Source organism: Schistocerca americana, chromosome 3 (genome assembly GCF_021461395.2).
Source record: "Schistocerca americana isolate TAMUIC-IGC-003095 chromosome 3, iqSchAmer2.1, whole genome shotgun sequence".
Classification (NCBI taxonomy): Eukaryota; Metazoa; Arthropoda; class Insecta; order Orthoptera; family Acrididae; genus Schistocerca; species Schistocerca americana.
The window spans coordinates 915,107,722-915,121,295 of record NC_060121.1 but is presented as its reverse complement, the minus strand read 5'-3'; positions in this window follow the sequence as shown (position 1 = coordinate 915,121,295).

Genomic DNA, 13,574 nt, shown 5'->3' with positions numbered 1-13,574 from the left:
TCATTCGCCGTAAATATCTGCACAGCGCCCACAGTGCCAAAGATGAAACTATAGTTGCATAGAAGTGAAATTGCATATATATAAAAAGCAACAGACACGATTGACTGAAAGAAAAGCTGATAAATATATGATACGCTTCACGGATTCCTTGCCACGTTGAATTTGTATCAGTCTCAAACTTTCGACGACTTCCTATGTCACTATTGTCTGGATCTATAAGTAGACCGTGTTGTGCTTTATTTAGTTGGCCACATTAAATATCGCGATTTAGAGCCGCCTACCATCTAACGAAACCGATATCACGACCAGTGTTCTTCGGTCACTGACGTCGATGTTGTAGGCTATGGAAGTTCCGTGACTTTGTGCCGTTCTCGTGAGGTAATTCGGACAAGTGCAGCTAACACAGACGATGGAGAATTTGGAAAGCTTGAGACTATACAGGGTGGTCCATTGATCGTGACCGGGCCATATATCTCACGAAATAAGCATCAAGCGAAAAAACTACAAAGAACGAAACTTGTCTAGCTTGAAGGGGGAAATCAGATGGCGCTATGGTTGGCCCGCTAGATGGCGCTGCCATAGGTCAAACGGATATCAACTGCGTTTTTTTAAAATAGGAACTCCCATTTTTATTACATATTCATGTAGTACGTAAAGAAATATGAATGTTTTAGTTGGACCACTTTTTTCGCTTTGTGATAGATGGCGCTGTAATAGTCACAAATATATGGCTCGCAATTTTTGACGAACAGTTGGTAACAGGTAGGTTTTTTAAATTAAAATACAGAACGCAGGTACGTTTGAACATTTTATTGCGGTTGTTCCAGTGTGATACATGTACCTTTGTGAACATATAATTTGTGAGAACGCATGCTGTTACAGCGTGATTACCTGTAAATACCACATTAATGCAATAAATGCTCAAAATGATGTCCGTCAACCTCAATGCATTTGGCAATACATGTAACGACATTCCTCTCAACAGCGAGCAGTTCGCCTTCCGCAATGTTCGCACGTGCATTGATAATGCGCTGACGCATGTTGTCAGGCGTTGTCGGTGGATCACGATAGCAAATTCCTTCAACTTTCCCCACAGAAAGAAATCCGGGAACGTCAGATCCGGTGAACGTGCGGGCCATGGTAAGACGCTTGGACGACAAATCCACCTGTCATGAAATATGCTGTTCAATAACGCTTCAACCGCACGCGAGCTATGTGCCGGACATCCATCATGTTGGAAGTACATCGTCATTCCGTCATGCAGTGAAACATCTTATAGTAACATCGGTAGAACATTAGATAGGAAATCAGCATACATTGCACCATTTAGATTGCCATCGATAAAATGGGGGCCAATTATCCTTCCTGCCATAATGCCGCATCATACATTAACCCACCAAGATCGCTGATGTTCCGCTTGTCGCAGCCATCGTGGATTTGCCGTTGCCCGATAGTGCATATTATGCCGGTTTACTTTACCGCTGCTGGTGAATGACGCTTCGTCGCTAAATACAACGCGTGTTGTAATTTCTCTTGTGCCCATTGGCAGAACTGTACACGACGTTCAAAGTCGTCGCCATGCAATTCCTGGTGCATAGAAATATGTTACGGGTGCAATTGATGTTAATGTAGCAGTGTCAACACCTACGTTTTTGAGATTCCAGATTCTCTCGCAATTTGTCTGCTACTGATGTGCGCATTAGCCGCGACAGCGGCTAAAACACCTACTTGGGCATCATCATTTGTTGCAGGTCGTGGACGGCGTTTCACATGTGGCTGAACACTTCCTGTTTCCTTAAATAACGTAACTATCCAGCGAACGGTCCGGACACTTGGATGGTGTCGTCCAGGATACCGAGCAGCATACATAGCACACGCCCGTTGGGCATTTTGATCACAATAGCCATACATCAACACGATATCGACCTTTTCCGCAATTGGTAAACGGTCCATTTTAACACGGGTAGTGTATCACGAAGCAAATACCGTCCGCACTGGTGGAATGTTACGTGATACCAAGTACTTATACGTTTGTGACTATTACAGCGCCATGTATCACAAAGCGAAAAAAGTGGTCGAACTAAAGCATTCACGTTTCTTTACGTATTACACGAATATGTAATAATAAATGGGGGTTCCTATTTTAAGAAACGCAGTTGATATCCTTTTGACCTATGGGAGCAGCGCCATCTAGCGGGCCAACCATAGTGCCATCTGGTTTCCCCCTTCAAGCTAGACGTGTTTCGTTCTTTGTAGTTTTTTAGTTTGACACTTACTTCGCGAGATATTTGGCCCGGGCACTATCAATGGACCACCCTGTATACAGATCTCATGCAACAAGAAATCCGTGATGCGTATCTCCACGAATATAGAGTGAAAAACTACATTCTAACTTGACTTCGTAGATATCTGTGTATGTTTGTTTTTACGTGGCATACTCCGGAGTTTTTTGACTTCCGCAAGGCGTTAGATACAGTTCCCCACAGTCGTTTAATGAATAAAGTAAGAGCATGTGGACTATCAGACCAATTGTGTGATTGGATTGAATAGTTCCTAGATAACAGAACGGAGCATGTCATTCTGAATGGAGAGGTCTTCCGAAGTAACAGTGATTTCACGTGTGCCGCAGGGGAGTGTCATAGGACCGTTGCTATTCACAATATACATAAATGACCTTGTGGATAACATTGGAAGGTCACTTGAAACGTCCCCTTTGAACAATTGTACAGGACTGTGCTTAAACTGACACACAATATTTTTAGCGCAACGCAATCTGACTTTCAAAAATCCCTACAAAAGAATGGCCCTGACTAACATTAACCTATACGTTTCACAAATCACTTACCTCACAAAAATCTTGGTTACTCGAACTACTGCAATACAGCGAGCACCACTACTGCCAGCTAAATAAAAGATTCAAACTACGGAAGGCACTAACTACTGATAGGGATAGTTAGCAAATGAAAGATTTTAATAGAAACAAACAATGTATTTACCTTAATAGTCATAATATATATAGCAGTTCATGACAAATTACAAAACTCCGCCATCTCTCTCCCCGCATCCACCACTGCTGGCGGCTCACCTCCAACTGCGCAACGCTACGCGCTGTTCACATCCAGCCGCCGCTGCCCAACACTACAATGGCAGACAACAATGCAAACTAGCCACAGACCGCACACAGCGCAGCCAGTGATTCTCACACAGAGCGCTACGTGGCGTTACCAATAAGAAAACCTAAACATCCTACTTACACACTGAGGCTTTTTGCGGATGATGCTGTGGTATATCGAGAGGTTGTAACAGTGGAAACTTGTACTGAAATGCAGGAGGACCTGCAACGAATTGACGCATGGTGCAGGGAATGGCAATTGAATCTCGATGTAGAGAGGTGTAATGTTCTGCGAATACATAGAAAGAAAGATCCTTTATTATTTAGCTACAATATAGGAAGTCAGCAACTGGAAGCAGTTAATTCCACAAATTATCTGGGAGTAGGCATTAGGAGTGATTTAAAATGGAATGATCATATAAAGTTGATCGTCGGTAAAGCAGATGCCAGACTGAGATTCATTGGAAGCATCCTAAGGAAATGCAATCCGGAAACAAAGGAAGTAGGTTACAGTACACTTGTTCGCCCACTGCTTGAATATTGCTCACCGCTGTGGGATCCGTACCAGATAGGTTTGATGGAAGAGATAGAGAAGATCCAGCGGAGAGCAGCGCGCTTCGTTACAGGATCATTTAGTAATAGCTAGAGCGTTACTGAGCTGATAGATAAACTTCAGTGGAAGACTCTGCAGGAGAGACGCTCAATAGCTCGGTACGGGCTTTTGTTGAAGTTTCGAGAACATACCTAACCGAGGAGTCAAGCAGTATATTGCTCCCTCCTACGTATATCTCGCGAAGAGACCATGAGGATAAAATCAGAGAGATTAGAGCCCACACAGAGGCATATTGACAATCTTTCTTTCCACGAACAATACGAGACTGGAATAGAAGAGAGAACCGATAGAGTTACTCAAAGTACCCTCCGCCACTCACCGTCAGGTGGCTTGCGGAGTATGGAAGTAGATGTAGATGTAGATGCCTAGCATTCGAACTGAGTTTCCCCTGATCGACTACCATCCCTTTACCTAGATTTAGCTATCAGCTTCAGCTAGAAGGTATGGTACCAACCTTACAGTGACGTTAGCTCACAGGGAGAGAGGGATCTGGACCAGACGCAGTTTGTCTGGGCGTCAGCCCTTTCAGCACTCCGCCCGGTGGGGCTCTTAGCACGAGAGTGTTTTTATAGGTGTCCGCCGCGGTGACGGGCGCGCCGAGCAGATGCGCCGCCCCGGTGACGATCTAAATAGCGGCGACGACGGGAAGGAGAGCGTCGGGGCGGCGTATTGCCGCCGTCAGCGCCCGCCATTAGGTCCTGGGTGCCGAGCTGCGGGGCGGCACTCCTGCTCCGCTGACAGCCGCGCCGCCCGCCGGCCCACGCTTGCGTAACGAGGGCTGGAGTGAGGGAAACAGGCGACAGCGAGAAGGGGACGCGAGCGCGACGCTCCAGTGCTGAACTGCAGCTTTTAACCTCCAGTTGTACGCGGCGTAGTATTTATTGTTTATGTGTGTGCAAAGCAAGTCGAACAACGCAAACACAATATTGGACATTTTGTACACAATAATACTTTTTTTTTTAATTCTTAACTCCAATAATGCAACGATAAAGACATTACGAATAAGGATAAAGCAAGGTACTCTCTATTATTATTATTATTATTATTATGTAGTATTCTGCCTAGTGGCAGGTACATGTCTTCGTACGGAATATTTCTGATTCCACTGTTCTCTGTCTTCAGCTTCTTCCTTCAGTGTGTTGTATCTCCTTCCATCTTTCATGTCGTCCAGATGTTGAATTCTTCTTCTTCCCCGTCCTGTGTTTCCTCTGAGTTTCCCTTCGATGACATCATGTATGAGTCCATCGTGTCTAAGTACAAAAAATGGTTCAAATGGCTCTGGGCACTATGGGACTTAACATCTGACGTCATGAGTCCCCTAGAACTTGGAACTAGTTAAACCTAACTAACATCACACACATCCATGCCCGAGGCAGGACTCGAACCTGCGACCGTAGCGGTCGCGCGGTTCCTGACTGAAGCGCTTAGAACCGCATGGCCACGCCGGCCGGCCATCTAAGTACATGTCCAATCCAGTTGGCCTTTCTCTGAAGAATTGTACGCAGAATACTTCTCTTCTCTCCTACTCTTCGGAGTACATCGTCATGTTTTATGCGATCTGTCCACTTGATCTTTTCCATTCTCCTCCAGCACCACATTTCAAAGCTCTCTAAGTATTTTTTCTCCTTCTTTCTCATGGTCCATGCCTCTGCTCCATACAGTGCGGATGGCCGGAGTGGCCGTGCGGTTCTAGGCGCTACAGTCTGGAACCGCGAGACCGCTACGATCGCAGGTTCGAATCCTGCCTCGGGCATGGATGTGTGTGATGTCCTTAGGTTAGTTAGGTTTAAGTAGTTCTAAGTTCTAGGAAAGGAATATGTGGAAAACACTGATAAGGAGAAGGGGCAGGATGGTAGGACATTTGCTAAGACATGAGGGAATGACTTCCATGGTACTAGGGGGAGCTGTAGAGGGCAAAACCTGTAGAGGAAGACAGAGATTGGAATACGTCAAGCAAATAATTGAGGACGTAGGTTGCAAGTGCTACTCTGAGATGAAGAGGTTAGCAAAGGAAAGGAATTCGTGGCGAGCCGCATCAAACCAGTCAGTAGACTGACGACCAAAAAAAAAAAAGTTCTAGAGGACTGATGACCTAAGATGTTAAGTCACATAGTGCTCAGAGCCATTTGAACCATTTTTTGAACTTTTATACATTAAATTAGTGAATTTACTCGTAGTAGTTTTTTGTCTATGCATGCAGTCACTTTCAGAACTCAAATTAACAATCAAATTAATTAATTTAGTAAGATTGAGCCTTGAACTGCTTGTGCACCCATCTACCACCACAATAAAATACTGAATAGCTGAGAGACTAAGGATGAGGGCAGCGGCGTATTTAAGTTTATAAAGAGAATGACAACTTTTATTATTGCCTTTGTAGCTACAACAAGCTGATAAACCTTACTCAAAAGAAATGACAAATACAGATCAGAAAGGGAATGTGCTTGAATGGTGGAGCACTCATTGGGGTGGAAGCTATAAACCATCAGGTATACCACGAACTGTGGTTCACCATAAGATAGGGAACTGTGAGCGAGGAGTGGCGCGCAGTAGCACGTGTAATATTCTAATACGTCCACAAAAATTTGCAAACTAGGTGTACTGGCGTTCTGATTATCAGAACATGGGAAACTTCTCTATCAGAGCCCTGAAATCCCAGCACCCGTTCGCTGGTCTGGTCAAAAGAATTTGACTCACAATCATGATGGTGGTGCCGCGCAAAGTGGCCACGCGGTTTGAGGCGCCATGTCACGGACTGCGCGGCCCCGCCCGCCGGAGGCTCGAGTCTTCCATTGGGCATGGGTGTGTGTGTTGTTCTTAGTATAAGTTAGTTTAAGTAATGTGTAAGCGTAGGGACCGATGACCTCAGCAGTTTGGTACCTTAGGAATTCACACACACACACACACACACACACACACACACACGCGCACACACACACACACATACACACAGACACACACACACACACACACACACACACACACACACACACACACACACGTGATGGTGATGCTGGAATTATCAAACGTCAGATTATTGACTCAGGATGAATAAGTTCAACCTTGAGCTATAGGGTTAGACGACTAATATACAATATGAAATGAACCAAGAGGAAACAATCAGAAGGACTTAACACAGACGCATGGACGTCCGCAGAAACTGATGCAAGAAGGGGCAAGATTTTAATACCATTTTATACCAAAAAAATCTGAGAAATCTTTGTTGATTATTATCAAAAATAACCAGCAAAAATACACTGATTAATACTCAAAGAGATGAAATGGCAAATTAACTGTAAAAACGCATCTTCAGCTTACACTACCTACAACACTGTTTACCCAAATAACTTCACATCTGATCATATTAGTGGATTATTGAATTATTTTCATGCTTACTATTTTTTCAAGTTGACTAGCATGATCAAAGTTTAATAAAATCCGTTTTGAAAGGTAACATTTTGTGTTGTTATGCAATCCAGATCAACATTTGATGAGATGAATGTGAGAAACTTCACAGAAGGGTCACAACCTATTCTGAAGTTGACACATTATTGTGTAGTCATGCCAACTGGACTGCTGAACTCTTAATTATATCAGAGCAAGTTGTGCTGTGTTGCACCCTATGGAGTTTGAGATGATTCCCACTTCCTGAAACGGAAATCTCTTCCACCTTTATTTTTAGCACTCTTTTCCGTATGTTCTGGTGCAGAAAATTGTATTTTTTCTTTTCGACTGGTGCACATGGGCCCATAGATGAAGTACAGATGAACATACGTACGGTACAGCAAGACTGTAGTACAGAGACTACGGCGATTTATCTCCTTGTGGAATTTGGGGACGAATGCTGAGCAAGTATACTGCAGCCATGTAAATTTCTGCTAGGAATGCGTGCCGGAATCCGCACCCCAGCATGTTGTGTAAGTAGGCTGTTTATGTTTTCTCTATGTAAGTAGGCTGTTTATGTTTTCTCTATATAAGTAGGCTGTTTATGTTTTCTCTATGTAAGTAGGCTGTTTATGTTTTCTCTATGTAAGTAGGCTGTTTATGTTTTCTCTATGTAAGTAGGCTGTTTATGTTTTCTCTATGTAAGTAGGCTGTTTATGTTTTCTCTATATAAGTAGGCTGTTTATGTTTTCTCTATGTAAGTAGGCTGTTTATGTTTTCTTATTGGCAACGTTACGTAGCGCTCAATATGAAAATCACTGGCTGTGCTGTGTGCAGTCTGTGGCTAGTTTGCATTGTTGTCTGCCATTGTAGTGTTGGGCAGCGGCAGCTGGCTGTGAACAGCGCGTAGCGTTGCGCAGTTGGAGGTGAGCCGCCAGCAGTGGTGGATGTGGGGAGAGAGATGGCGGAGGTTTGTAATTTGTCATGAACTGATATATATATTATGACTTGTGATGATATCAAGGTAAATACATTGTTCGTTCTCTATTAATATCTTTCATTTGCTAACTATCCCTATCAGTAGTTAGTGCCTTCCATAGTTTGAATCTTTTATTTAGCTGGCAGTAGTGGCGCTCGCTGTATTGCAGTAGCTTGAGCAGCGAAGATTTTTGTGAGGTAAGTGATTTGTGAAAGGTATAGTTTAATGTTAGTCAGGGCCATTCTTTTGTAGGGAATTTTGAAAGTCAGATTGCGTTGCGCTAAAAATATTGTGTGTCAGGTTAAGCACAGTCATTTATAAATTGTTCAAAGGGGACGTTTCATATGTCGACCCTTAGCCTAGGATACCTCACTGGAATCTTCTGATTTTTCTTGTAGTTTGTGTATTTAGTGTAGCTTTTGTTTATTGCTAGCGCGTAATTGTAGAGAGAATCTCCTTTGTAGTTGTAGCCTTTCATTGTTGTACAGTAAAACAGTTGTGGCATGCATATAGATTTGCACCAAGTATTTCGCAGCTGTAATTAACTAGATATTATTTTCAGTGTTATGTTAATGTGTTCTCTTATTTTTGCTCTTCAAATTGTGTTTTTCTGTGTTGTCGTGTGAAATACTGTGACAATAATGGCGTGTGAAAAACGTAATACTAGGCTCCAAAGTAAACTGAGAAATGACAGTGAAAATGAGAGCAGTGTGTTAGCGCCACCGAGTAATGAATTAACTGATGTTCAAAGTAGTAATTTGGTAATTGTGCATAGGGAAATGGAGCGGGCGGCAAACAATGGCGTGGACAGTGAAACAATTAGTGAAGAGGGAAGCATTATCGATCGATCGGTCGGCAACAGCTCGCCTCAGGAATCCGAAATGACAGGACACAATTTCGCAAATACTGTAGATTCAGGTTTTGGGTCATCACCGTTTTCTCAAATAAGTCAAGACACATTTTCTGCTTGTCAAAATGTGAATGTTGTCGGTGCAAATGCACTGCCGAAAAGCGTAGAGAAACAGATTCCAGACACTAATACATTATTATTGCAATTAATGCAACAAATGGAACAAAATCAGAGACAAACACAGCAACAGTTAGACACAGTGGAACAAAATCTCAAAAAGTTAGACACAATGGAACAAAATCTTCAAAAGTTAGACACCACACTTGAACAAACACGTGAAGATTTAACTAGTGAGTTACATAACATTGAATCGAAATGTCAAAAAGTCTGTAATGACGTAAAATCACAAATTTGTGAGCATTTCCAACCTATTTTTTCGCGGCATGAAAATGCATTACAGAATCATGAAGCAGCCATAAAAGAACTGCAAACTATTTTTAATGAAAATCACAACACCTTGCAAGCTAAAATTGATTCAGTTGCATCTACCGATTCGGTTACGCAACTTGCAAAAACTCAGGAAAACTTAAAGGTCACAGTAGAGACGATTGCAACACAAATGGACACTCTGAAACTTGGTTCAGAAAAACATACAGAGGAAATGATTTCACTATCGGATAAAGTAGCCGAACTTTCAGATCAGTTCACTAACTTATCTACAAAGGTAGATGATGATCTGAATGACACAACACCTGTAGCCTTCACTGACACAGAAGAGTATGAACAAATTAGAAAATTCAAACAAAATCAAAATCAAATCAATACACAGTACAAAAGAGAAATCCGGGAAGTGCAAGATCAGTTGGCACAAGTAGTACAAGAATTACGTATTTTAGAGGACACTCGCGCCCCAATACGGGAAGAGGGACATACAAATACGGAACAGACACAAAATAACAACACAGGGGACTTCGGAAATTGTGAAAGAAATTGGCAAGGCGCATTGAATTTTGAGATGGAACCGCCGAAACGACGTAACTATGACCGAGATGCTACTCGCCGACACGATGATTTTGACTATAAGCTGTTCATTACTACACGTAAATTCAAAACGTTTAAGAATTCTGCCAACGACATTCATCCACAAGCATGGCTCCATCAATTCTCTCATTGTTTTCCTCCCAACTGGTCGTTGGAACACAGATTAGAATTTATGTGTGGCTACTTAGAGAATGAACCAGCTGTAAGAATGCGATCGGTAATTCATGATTGCCACAGTGAAGGAGAGTTTTACCATGCCTTCCTCTCAGCATATTGGTCTCAAGTCACACAAGATCGAGTAAAACATGGTATCATAATGATGAAACATTTCGAACAATCTGAATTCTCCAGTCTTGTGAAATATTTTGAAGACATGTTGCATAAGAATCAGTATCTTTCAAACCCATACAGCCCCTCAGAACTCATCCGCATTTGCTTACTCAAATTGCCTGAACATTTACGACATATTATTTTAGCAGGACGTTGCAAAGACGACATTGAAGCTTTTCAGGGACTGTTACAAGAATTAGAAATTGACACTGACAATCGCGGAACGCGAAACCAGGAACACAACAATTACAGGTCACATCCGTCGCAAATCCGCGATGAAAGAAGTAATAATTTGACACGACAAGGCTATTCTCACCACACAAATCGTGACCAAAATAGACACCACCCGTATGACAACCGTTGGCAGGGTAGTAATAGTTACAGAGAAAGATCGCATTTCCGTAGAAATGAATATGACAGAGATAACCATAGAAATAGACAATATGGTAACCAAAACAATTATTATCAAGGGAGACAGAATAATTTCAGACGCAACAGTTCAGCGCGCAGTTACGATTCAGGGAGAAATTCTCCACCACGTGACCGACACGAAAGAAACTGTGTAAACTACCGACAAAACGACAGACCTGAATTCTATCAGAACTGGCGAGCTTTAAACAGAGCTGGGCCCTCTCGGCAAGGCGAATTTGTGGAAGTTAGACCTCCTAATCCCAGTAACGACGCGCGGCAACAAAGAAACAGACAATGACTCACACCGCAGGCAGCTGCGTGCGCCGGCTGGCTCAGAGAAAAATAACATTGACGCTAACCTTGAGCAAGATTCCAGTATTCTTTACGGACGAATACGACATGATAATTGCGTTAAAGTTGAAATTCTGCGTACTAGGAAGAGTAAAGGTTTACACCATATTTCACATGTAAAACCGTTTATTGAAAGATAATCTGCTTTTTAACTTTGTCTTTGCCATAAAACGTTTCACTTCACGTTACTAGTATGCTTTAGAAACTGTTACCATGCAACAATGTTTGAAGTTCAATATCCAGCCAAGAACCAAGAGAAATTATTTAAACAGAAATTACGAATGCATTGTTATTGCGAACAGACGACACAGTGTAATTGTGTGTGTACATTCTTGCTTGTTAGTTGTACGATTAGAACATTTACCAGTACTGCTAATGAAATTTTCATGCAACATTTTGGTTTGCTTGAGAGTGGATCCTGAATTTAAAGTGCTTTCTGAGAGATACCAGATGACACAGAGGTTAGTTAATGTGACAGCTACACGATTTTATCACGACGCTACTAATGAGTGACAATTTACAATGTTGCTTTTGCAGTGTATCTGTTTTATATCTGCACAGTTTTCTGAATTCTTCTGGAAATCAAAACATGTTTTATTAGTAACTTTTGTGGTGTAGCTACAAGGAGACAGCCTTTTCCATAGCACAACAATACGTTACAGCACAGTACTTTCATCATCACAACTATAAGCGTAATAACTAAGATATCTCTACGCAAAGCATTTCACTTTTGTTTATCATGAGGTAAGTACATTGGCTTCTGCAGAACTTAGCTTTTGGAGGAAAATAACTACGACACTTTCACAGAGATTATCTTACAACAATATGCACATTTAGCGCTACAGGACACGCATTTCAGTGATTAATTTTGTACTTAAAACATTTATTTTTAAAGATTTTTGAATTACAAAGAAAGTTTTCAGTGATACATTTCATTTCATTGCTGTAATCTGTAACACCTGAGGGTATAATTACATTTATCCTCAGGGGGGTACATGCCTACTTTGTGTACCATGTGTGTGGCAACCACAAGGAACCCTAGCTAATATGGTATTTGCTTATACAACTTTACACATCGGTACCATATTTCTCTAACACACAAATTACACAGCTATCTGATCATTTAACTGAGAGAGACAAACATTTATTTTACTATATCAGTGACAGATGTTTACGTAATTACACAGTTGGATAACTTCACACTTATGAAACTGTATTTTGTCTGTACTTTGTAAACTGTTCATATTTTTTTTTGGAACCATTGTGATACTATGAGAGCTTTGAATGATGTATTTGGTATGGATTCATGATTTTTAAAGTACGTTTGAGGCAGCTGACACTTTTGACATGAGCAGAGAATTTTTTTAGGCTTGGAAATTATTGGAGGAAGTTACGACGATTTTGAGATTTGACTGAGGTGTTATGATGTTATTATTACGACGACGATGTGTATTATGTTGTTGAGGAATGTTTATTATGCTACGTATTTCTCATGATGAAATATTGAAGAAGAGTCGACGAATATGTTTATGTATAATGAGGTAAGGAATAATGAGTAGTGTTTAGGGACTCTGATTTGTGGAAAAGGTTGTTGGAAACCAAGAATCGTACTTTAAGAGTTATGAAATGTGCGTAAATGCGTGAATGTATTACAATGCAGACGAAAATTTTTTTTGGACACTGTTATATCAATAGCATTTTGTTTCTACAGATTTGTAACGCAAATTCTTGACCTGTGAAATATCTTTATATGCGACTGTCTCTGTAGCGGAAACTGCTGTCGTAAATATTTCCGTAAGAAAGTTAACGGACCACCTACACATAATGCGTCGTGGGCACCCAGCTGTGTCAGACGCCTGGAGAAAAAGCCATTAGCGCATGCCTTTCAGAGCACAGGAAAACACCTGGAGAACAAGCCATTAGGGTGTGCCTTTCATCGCTAATGCGACACCCTCGTTACTTGAAAACATATGATTACTCGCACTTTGTGCTAATTGCTGAAATGCTTATGAATTGATGGGAAATATTCGTACATCTGCAAACCTGATAATGACAAGTGTCTTTCTATGAGAGTTGAGAGCTACTGACTTACGAAATGCCACATGACTATTGAATGATGTTTTTATGCTTTGGTTTGCGTAATTGCTTATTTCACTTGATATCTGGTTTCCAGCTGTGTTGCAGCATTGCTTTTATAAAATGAAATGCATTTGCTAATGTGAACACTTTCTGTCAACAGATCTATTAAATAATTATTTTATGATCCACATTCTTTAAAAAAGGAGCACTTGGAAAGGAAAGAACAATAAGAAGGAACTAGTAACTGCATTCATAATTTTCTTTTCAAGTAATTAGTAACTTTTTGGTAGAATAACTTCTTGTGGTGCACCACTTTAATTACATAGACATTAAGATGTGAATATACATTTCCCTTATCTGCATTGTTGTTTTTACTGTAATATTTTTTCTTCTTGAGCTATGTCATGTTTAGATATAAGCTGCT